This window comes from Callospermophilus lateralis, chromosome 1 (genome assembly GCF_048772815.1).
Source record: "Callospermophilus lateralis isolate mCalLat2 chromosome 1, mCalLat2.hap1, whole genome shotgun sequence".
NCBI lineage: Eukaryota > Metazoa > Chordata > Mammalia > Rodentia > Sciuridae > Callospermophilus > Callospermophilus lateralis.
Window position 1 is genome coordinate 99,213,416 of NC_135305.1, and position 8,157 is coordinate 99,221,572.

General features: G+C 41.3%; 1 pseudogene; it reads right to left on the reverse strand.

Moving 5' to 3' along the window:
* Nucleotides 1–2,185: 2,185 nt before the first annotated feature.
* Nucleotides 2,186–2,284, reverse strand: LOC143384043 (U6 spliceosomal RNA; annotated as a pseudogene).
* Nucleotides 2,285–8,157: the final 5,873 nt, after the last annotated feature.

Below are 8,157 nucleotides of genomic sequence, written 5' to 3' on the forward strand. Positions count from 1 at the left end.
GAAATTTCAAGGCAGCACAGCATTCAGGCAGTACATGTACATTGCTAGTGGCTTTTAGCCAAGTTTATTGAGAGGAGCAGAAAGGATAGTGAAAAGATTTGAAAAACTTGCAATTTGACCAGAAAAGTGAGTGTAAAGCAAACAACAACAAAAGTTAGTGAGTATAAAGCTGGGGCCAAGAAAGTTATCGTTGTTTTACAGGCACTAAAGAGTTGCTAAGTGATTTGTAAATCGGAGAGACAATAGGAAAGATGGCTTGAGGGTGTCTCTGGTCTTGGCAAGGACATACATATTATATATTCAAGGGTGTAGATGTAAAAATTCCTTTGAGAAAAGACCATGGGGGGCAGCCTGTTGCACAGAGTGGCCTAGGAAGTTGATTGATCATGCTTGGCTACTAGTAGGCACTCAGAAGCCCCGAAACCATGGTTCCAGGAGGCCTGGCTACTGCTCAAGATGGCAACACACTTGGCATCATCCACATGGGGCTATTTTACAGGAATGCAGGATACTGGAGTCAAGGGGTTATGGAGCCTTCCACTAAGGTTTGTTTTGTGTTTTTGTACTGCAGATTGAACCCCAGTTCACTTAACCACTGAGCCACATCCCTAGACCTTATTTATTTATTTTTGAGACAGGTTTTTGCTAAGTTGCTTAGGGCTTTGCTAAGTTGTTGAGGTTGGCTTTGAACTTGTGATCTTCCTGCCTCAGCCCTTTGAGTTGCCAGGATTATAGGTGTGAGCCACCACATCTGGCTTCCACTGAGATTTTGAAGGAAAGTCTGGGAGGGCAGGCAGAGCGTAGCAGGGTCAGAATCCCTATAGGCAGCACCTGAGAGGTCAATATGTGAAGAAATGTAAAGAAAACTGAAGGTGCCAAGGATTTCCTGAAACATGGAATGTCTACTGAGGAAATCTGCAGAAATCAAGCAGAAACAATCCAAGGGAGAGTCCATGTGGGCTCAGGATGTCATGAGCCCCAGATGTTAGATGTGGAACTACAGGACTTATTTGCTCAACTGGATTTATCTCTTGCTTTGGTCCTATCCTGTCTTTCTATACCCCTATATCTACCTTTTGGAATGGAAATGTTTACTCTACCATCGTATATTGAGTATATGTAACTTGCTTTTGATCTTTATAGGTGATCATAGCTAAGAGTTTGCCTCGAGTCTCAGATGAGATTTTGGATTTGGACTTTTGGGAAATGCTGAAACTGTTAAGATTGTGGGGGTGCTTGGAAATGAATTAAATATATTTTGCACTGTGCGGTGGGCATGAGATTTTGGGGGCCAGGAACAGAATGTTATGGTTTGTATTTAAGGTAATCCCTGAGAATTCATGTGTAAAACAATGCAGGAGTGTTCAGAGGAGATATTGTTAAATTATGAGAGCTGCAACACAATCAGTGGATTAATCCATTTGCTAGATTAATAATTTGAATGAATTAATGGGTGGTAATTGTAGGCAGGAAGGGCATGACTGGAGGAAAGAAGTAGGTCACTGGGGCATTTTGTCCCTAATGAACAGAGCTCTCTGCTTACTAGCTGTCATGTCCTGAGCTATCTTCCTCTGCCACTCACTTCTATCATGATGTTCTGCTTCATCTTGGGCCCAAAGCAATGGAGTCAGCCAATTATGAACTGAACCTCTGAAATCATGAGCCAAAATAAAATTTTCTTTTTCTAAATTGTTCTTGTCAAGTCTTTTGGTCATAGCAATGCAAAGCTAACTAAAACACCATTGAATATGAGTGGAAGCGATACATAACATTTGGGGATTCAGGCACTAAAGAAGAGAGTAACTCTTTCATACTTTTTTCCTGATAATGACTCAACTTTAGGGGATGGGTGGAGCCATTAAAATGGAATGGAAGGAGACTGGATTCCTAAATGACTCTGTAGGGGAGAATCTCCCAGCTGATGAAGACCTGCATTTGATTGTTGTGGGAAATAAAATTCTATGTGGTATTGGTTTTAGTGTATTTGTTATAGCAACAAAGTGTGCCCTTATAAACTCAGAATGAATGCATTAGTGACCAAAACAAGTTGGAAGGGAATACAAGATCACTCATTCCTTCAACATTATTGACTACCTCGTTCATGCTCAGTCTGCGTTTATGAAAGTTACTAGTTTTTCTTTTCTTTCTTTTTGTTTTTGGAAGTTCTTAAGGAAGGTATGTTCAGAAAAATATGGAACTCTTCATGAGTTTGCATGTCATTCTTGCACAGGAGCTATGCTAATCTCTCTTATTTCAATGTTAGAATACTTGTTGTCTGCTTCAGTCAGCTTTTTCAATGTTGTGACCAAAATAACTGACAAGAACAATTAGAGGAGGAAAAGTTTATTTCAAGGCTCATGGTTTCAGAGGTCTCAGTCCTTAGAAAGTTGGTTCCATTCCTCATGGCTCCAGGTGAGGCAGCACATCACAGCAGAAGAGTGTGTGGTAGCTCAGGACATCACACCAGGAGGGAGGGAGGGAGGGAGGGAGGGAGAGAGAGAGAGAGACAGAGAGAGAGACAGAGAGAGAATACTCCACTCTTCAGGGACAAAATACATATCCCAAACCCACACCCACAATGACCCACCTCCTTTAGCCACACCCTGCCTGCCTATAGTTACCACCAATGAGCACAGTGACTAGGGTTTAGCTTACCATCTAGCAGAAGAGACAAAAGACTTAATAAAAACTGAAATTGGCAAAGCTACAGGGACTTTTAGGAAACATAAAAGAGATTAATAGATTTTTTTCTGGAGATTCTTGCTTTCTTAAGAAAATTTCCCATAGGCTGTAGTACATGAGTAAGAAGCACATTTCAGATGGAGGTCCCTAAAGACAGTGTCAAAGTGACTGGAGAGATACCAATGTTTCAGGTGGCTCAGACTTAAGGCACAGAGGGTCCACTTGGCACATGAGGCTTGGCCAAGGATTAGCAATGAACAAAAGGGCAACCCAAAATTCTGTGCACTTGGAAAGGGAAAAGTACTTCTGTAAGTGGCATTTGGGCCAAAGAGGGACACAGCATTGGATTATAGACCCTTTATAAGTGAATGACCATGAATGTACTGAATAGAAAACATATGTATAATAGACATAGCAATGCTTAAGTAACATTTTCATCCTCATATGCACTTGCTAGAAACTAAATGGGAAATCAATGAGCAAAGGATTCTCTCAAGATGCTGAAAGCTTGAACATAAAGAAGATAAATAAAACAAAAATCAGAATAAAGGAATCAGTAATGATAAAAGTAGAAACTATTTGTATTTTATATAGAAAATACTCAAACAAAACAACAGTAGCTGGGCACAGTGGTGCATGTCTGTGATCCCAGGGACTCAAGAGGCGGAGACAGGAGGATGGAGAGTTCAAAGCTGGTCTTAGCAATGGCCAGGCACTAAGCAACTCAGTGAGACCCTATCTCTAATTAAAATACAAAATAGGACTGGGGATGTGGCTCAGTGGTCAAGTGCCCCTGAGTTCAACCCCAGTTACCCCTGCCCACACAAAAAAACCAAACAGTAAAATTGATTAAGAAATCTCAAACCCAGTTCTTTTAAAAGACCAATAAAATAGATAATCATTTGGTAATTGATCAAGGATAACAGAAAATATACAAATAAACAACTTCAGGAATGAGGAAGTGACTTAATTATAGATACAAGGAAGGCTGAAAAATATATGAGTTATATATAAGACATCAATGCATTTTAAAAATATAGAGGAAAAGGAGATTTTCAGATAACATAAGTTTTCAAAATTGACTTAGGAAGACAGAAAAAAAACTGAATATGTGGATAACAATAGAAAAATATTATTAATTGTAGAAGAACTTTCTCCCTACAAGAACACCAAACCAGCTAGTTTTTTAAAAATATGTGCCTGTTTTGGCTGGTGATAAGACTTACAATAGATTACTAAATAAGGGGATGACACCCAGCATCTTGGGAGATTGAGGCAGGAGGATCATGAGTTCAAAGCCAACCTCAGCAAAAGTGAGGTGCTAAGCAACTCAGTGAGACCTTGTCTCTAAGTTAAAATATAAAGTAGGGCTGGAGATGAGGCGCAGTGGTTGAGTGCCTCTGAGTTCAATCACCAGTACCAAAATAAATAAATAAGGGATGATAGACAGGCTCTGTTGGCTGTCAGGGAATATGTGTGAGGGATGTGGAGTCAGGACACTGATAGAGGGGGCTGGGATCTTAATATGCATGTATTCAGAATGTTCCTTGACTTACAACAGCTGGACTTTCGACTTTTCAACTTTATGGTGGAATAAAAGTGATACACATCCAATAGAAATTGTACTTCAAATTTTTATTTTTCATCTTTTCCCTGGGTGAGTGGTACAATCCTTTGTCATAATGCTGGGCAGTTGCAGGTACCACACAGCTTCCAATGCATGATCATGATGGGGAACAACTGAGACTCTATAGTGTGCTGTGTTGCTCGATTATGATTGGTAGGTTAGGTATGGTAAATGCATTTTCCACCTATGATGGGTTTACCAGGATGTAAACCCATACCTGTCAAGGAGAATCTGTACTCTGTGTCATACACTGTCTTAAACTTTTTATGTAGACTAATTTATTTGATCCTCAAGACATCTTTATTTTCCTCAGTGAAGTCCTTATGTTGCAGAAAGATAAAATAATTTAGTTACTCTTCTCAGCTTCGCTAATATGAAGTTTAAATCCTGAACCCTGTTTCTAAGACCCACTCTGAAGCACTGAGTTATCCTGGTTCTGAGAGTTAGAGGAGGGACAGATAAGCTGAACCAACATAGCGGAGGGAGTGGTGATGGATGAAGGATTCTGGGGCATAGGTCATAGAGAGTGTGGACAGTGTTCATAGTAATGAACATAGACTCAGGCCCAGGGTGCTCATCAGGATCTATGTAGAGCCATACACCCATTAGCAAGTACATACACGACAAAATGCCTTATACACAGAACATAAAATTCAATAAAATGACAAGAAACCAATTAACAAATAAACAAACTCACCAAAGAATGCTCACTATAGATACAAAAATATATACAGCATCATTGGTCAAAAAGAGAAATGTAAATTAAAATCACAATTATGTACTACTACACACGGTTCAGAATGGCTACCATTTAAAAGAGGGGAAAAACCAAGAGTTGGGGAACATGTGTGTGGAGCAACTAGAATCTTTAAACATTTCTGGTGAAAGTGACAAATGGTAAACCACTTTGGCAATTTCTTCTTCAGTCAAATATACATCTACCATACAATACTATTCCAGACATTTATCTTTCCAAAATGAAGACTCACATATGTATTGGAATGTTTACAGAAGCCTCCTTCATGATAGCCAAAGCCTGAAAACAACCCAACTGTAGACACACATTGCTCAGCAATAGGCAGGGGGAAGACTAATATACTTCTGATCTATGCAAAGTCCATGCCAGGGGAAAGAAGCCACACTCAGGAGTTCTGTACATGATGATTCCACTTATAGAGAATTCTGGGAAAGGTCAAAAAACAAAAGGGAAAGCAAACAGATCAAGTGTTTCCAAAGGGGTGGGCCTGAGGGGATTTGGGGGTGATAGAAATATTGTCTTGGTGGTGTTGACTGTTATATCACCATATACATTTGACAAAGATCATCAAACTGTGTACTTAAAAACAGATTTTTTTTTTCCTACCAGGGATTGAACCCAGGGACACCTAACCACCGAGCCACATCCCCACTCCTTTTTATTTTCTATTTTGAGACAGGGTCTCACTAAGTTGCCTAGGGCCTTGTTAAGTTGCTGAGGCTGGCTTTGAACTTGGGTTATTCCTGGCTCAGCCTCCCAAGCCTCTAGTATTACAGGTGTGTGCCATTGCACCCAGCAAAAGGTGGATATTATTGTGTGGACATTATACCTTAAGCTTTTTTTTTTTTTTTTTAATGAAGAGCAGAAGATGAAGTTGAAAATACTCAGATGCCAGCAGCTGCCTAGAGAGACTGCAACCACATCTTTCCCTTTGGGGATAGAGCACTAAGGAACCCATTCTCCAGCTCTCTCAATGGTACTTCAGACAGAAGACAAGGCTCTGGGGAGCTGGTGGGACTCCTATTAGCTACTACAGATGAGCAATTTATTCCTTGAAAACGTCTGTGTCCACTCCTATAAAACAGATAAGATGCCACTTGACCCCAAAGGATTAGATGAGAAATCCTATTATTCAAACGAGATTTTATTTTGTTATAGAGCCAAGAAGATCTGGTTCCCAGAGAGGAAAACTCTGTTCTCTGTCCAAGAGAGCCAGAACTCCTGAAGTCCAGTGTCCTGGACCTCAGGCTACTTCTCCTGAGTGTGGGAGAATAAATATCATGAAAGCAAGGTATCTGGTCAAAATCCAATTTCCTTTCTCAGCCCAAATGTCACTTGGAGACTGTTATGGTTTGGATATAAGATGATCCCCAATAGCTCCCATTTTAATGCAGAAGGTGAAATGACTAGATTATGAGATCTGTGGACCTAATCGGTGGATTAATAATTTGAACTGATTACTGTGTGGTAAATGTAGGCAGGTGGAGTATGGCTGGAGGTAGTGGGAGTACCTTGGGATTATATATTTAGTCCTTTGCTCCTCCCACTCTGACTCTGCTTTCCAGTTGCCTTGAGCTGAATAGCTATCCTCTACTATACCCTTCTTCCAGGATACTCTGTATCATTCAGACCTAGAGCATTGAAGTTGTCCAACCAGGAAATGAACCTCTGAAACCGTGAGCCCTAAATAAACTTTTTCTTCTCTAAGTTTTTGTCAGGCATTTTTGTCACAGCAACAAAAATCTGACTAATACAGAGACTGTCACTATTGGAAACCACTTCCCATTTTATTTGTTTAGGGTTAAGTGCCATTGCCATCTTCTAAGAGGCAGATCCCATGAAAGCAGAACTTGTGGGTCTTCTGCAGGTTCTGAGTCCCAGGGCTGGGTCCATCATGGGTTCTCAATACTCAATAATGGTTCTATCATCCAGAGGCCAGTGAAACCTAGAGTCATACCCTGCAGGCAGGCTCAGGCTCACTTTCCTGGTATTCTGTGTTGGAGAGGCCCCTGGGATAGTTCCTGGCCTTGTGAGCTCCTGGGGGTGAGGCAGACACTTTCTTATTCCTATGAACCAGTTCTGACTTCCTCCTTGCCCACAGGACTTCCATTCTGCTCAGGGTCAGGTGTCAATATGCCCAGCACCAGGAATGGGCCTGCCTCACCTCATTCCACCTGCATTCATCTGCTAGACCTGGTTTCTGGAGCTTGTGGCAATATCTGGCAGCCATGAGAGTAAAGTCAAGAGAATCAGAAGAGCTAACCCAGAGTCCCATATCAGAATGAGAATCATTGCCTCTGGACTATTGATCATACAAGGTAATAAAACCTATTGATGAACTCAGTTTAGTCAGGTATCCGGTACAGCCTATAGCCCTAACTAACACAGTGGTGTTAACCAATCTTCCCTGGACTGTGAGGAAGAGGAGCTCTAAAGAGGTCAAGGAGGGCACACAAAGTAGTGACCGTGGATGGGTGAGGTTGGGATCAGGAAAGTAGGTGAATCAGGAGCCTGCAAGGGGAAGCTTCCTGCAAGGTGGTAGAAGCCCTGTGCTATGCTGAAAAAAGGTTAACAACTAGGTCTCCATGGAAAATGTCTGATTGGTGGCCTTTTCTGTTTTCTCTGTTATAAGCACTCTAAACTGACATCATGCAGGGAGGAGCTGAGCACAGACAATACAAGCTTCCCTCCTCATCTATAGCCTTAACCCCAAGATCTGTGCATAAGATCATCCTGAGCCATCTCCCTTCTCGCAGCTTGAGGCTCTCTTTCTGTCTGACTGCCTCCATACCAAGGATTTACTTGACTTGATCTTCCCAACCCAACTGGACCACCTTGCTTAATTCCAAGAGGCTAAAGTTCACAAGGTAACTTGATGCAGTGGTGTGAGCTGTGTCAGAAAGGACTGAAAGGAAGTATCTGTTCTACCTGCTGACTTAGTTTAGCATTGACTGTTCAACTAAACCCAGCCTATGCTGCCCCTCATGGGTTTCCTGAGTGGATGAACCACACCTGTGACATTTACAGCCATTTTGAAAATGTACAGGACAGCTGATTTTCTGATAGCAGCATTACTCTATAGGAGTAATGG